At 42.0% G+C, this 2,000-nt stretch overlaps 1 long non-coding RNA gene across 1 annotated transcript; it reads right to left on the reverse strand.

The window, feature by feature from the left end:
- Positions 1-788: 788 nt before the first annotated feature.
- On the reverse strand, positions 789-1,994 carry LOC101940730 (uncharacterized). The gene is made up of 2 exons (XR_010597624.1): positions 1,750-1,994; positions 789-1,498 (listed from the first exon to the last, which is right to left on the reverse strand). It is a non-coding gene; the product is annotated as an uncharacterized LOC101940730 (long non-coding RNA).
- Positions 1,995-2,000: the final 6 nt, after the last annotated feature.

The raw sequence follows: 2,000 nt of genomic DNA on the forward strand, positions 1-2,000 counted from the left end.
AATCAGGGTAACAAAACTTTATTCTTCCTGCCACAATAACAGAGAAACTGGGGATCCCACACCAGCCAAAGTAACCACTTTGAGTTGCTGTTGTTTCATGCCAGGCGAGTGGGTGTGCCTATGCAAACAAGATCAGCCCCTGGAGTTCTTTTCCACACTCGCCATAATTCACCACCAGATGTCAGGGTAGAGCTCATCCTGACTCTGCTTACATCAGGTAAATAATAGAGTTTGTTGAAAACCGCAAATTTTTTCCTGTGAAGTATTTCAAATGCAACATTTCACTTTTTCTCTGGATTTTTTTGAAAAAGAACCAAGATTTTGACTTTTGGAAATGGAATGATAATTATTGTTTAGATTCTAACTAAAATGTTTCATTTCAGGTTCTGGAAACAAAAAATCAGTTTTCCATTTCCATTTTATAATTTACAGATTCTCCTGCGTTCTCTCCCTTGTTATTTCCCCCCTGTTTTTCCCACTATAAAAAGTTTGAAAAAAGTATCAGAAAGCAGGGAACAACACTCCTGAACTTTTTTCAACTGGAAAGGTGTGAATTTTTTTATTTTTATTTTTACAGTGAGAGAAAGTACTATTTTCTTTGTGGCATGCTACCAAAAATATCCTCGGGTACTCACGTGTGAAAAAGAAAATTGTTATTTTCAGCAGTTTATATTTCAGCCAAAATGGAAGGAATTTCACTGAAGGAAGGGGAGGTGCTTTCCTGGCACTGACCCCTTGCCAAATTGCAAAGGCCTGCTACAGTCGATGAAAACATGAGAGCTTCTGAAAAAGGTGCTGAGAATATTTTATAATAGACAGTGTGAAGCAACATCCATATAGGGGGTGGTTCCCCCTGTAACTACCAGAGTAATGATTTTAAAAAAGGATGGGGACAGTGAGTTGGTGAGATTTATGAAACTCTTAAGGACAAATTCTGTCCCTGCTTTACTGCCCTGCACACACAAACTTTTGCTCAAGCTTTTCCTGGAAAATCCAGGGCTTTCCCTAGTCATAACTATTATTTTGTGATAATACTTATTTTACTTTTACTTGTAATATATTAGTTGTTATTGTACATGGTTTAGGATCTAGCTCCCCCTCCCTTGCCATTCCCTGAAGATTCCCTGCTCTGGGGACAGTGTCACACACTGAGGGGCAGGTGTCATTAATCCAGCATCTCTCCTGCACTTACCTGAGCAAATCACACTGGCATCATTGTCATGTGAGCACTGAGAAGCCCCCAGGGCAGTAACAGGGCAATGGCCCAAATGGGGTTCAGTCCCTTTACAGTGAAATGTGTCTGTCCAGACAGAGCCAGTTCCCTTCCCAAAGTACCCTCCTCCTGGGGCTGATACAGCAAATCCGCAGTCAAGCTGACGACAGAGAACGTTGGCATCCAGTAAATCCCAGCGTGAGTCACAGAGGGTTCCCCAGGCACCAAGAACCTGGATCTCCACTCTCCCTGAGCACTCTGAGCTGCCATTCAGCAACCGGAACCCTGTGTGCCCAGGGGAAAAGGGAGAAAGGGTTTTGAGAGGGAGCATTTAAGATACTTTATATTAAATAATAAAGAAAAGGAAAGTTGGGGGGATTGAACCATTCCCATTATATTGGATTGTTTAGATTTTACTAGAAGCTGAGAGCAGCTCTATTATCCCAGCTCCCTACAGAGTGAGATCATTTTATTGCTGCACCCTACTCTAGAATACACAACACTGGGATTTTAGAGACATTGAGCCAAATTCTTACGTGAGCATATGACGCTGGCATCATTTGCATGTGAGCACGTCTGAATCACATGTGATATCCTGGGACAGTACACAAGGTGTGTCTCATTCCCTACACACTGGAATTCCTTATTCCACATTGGTCCATGTCCTTCTCTGAAATGAGCTCCTCCTGGGATAGATACAGCTATTCCACACTGTAGTTCATTACAGATAACACTGGCAGTTTTGAGATCAAAGTGTGCATCACATATTGTAGCCCAGGTGTCTCCA

This window comes from Chrysemys picta, unplaced genomic scaffold, assembly GCF_011386835.1.
Source record: "Chrysemys picta bellii isolate R12L10 unplaced genomic scaffold, ASM1138683v2 scaf6395, whole genome shotgun sequence".
In the NCBI taxonomy this organism is placed as follows: domain Eukaryota; kingdom Metazoa; phylum Chordata; order Testudines; family Emydidae; genus Chrysemys; species Chrysemys picta.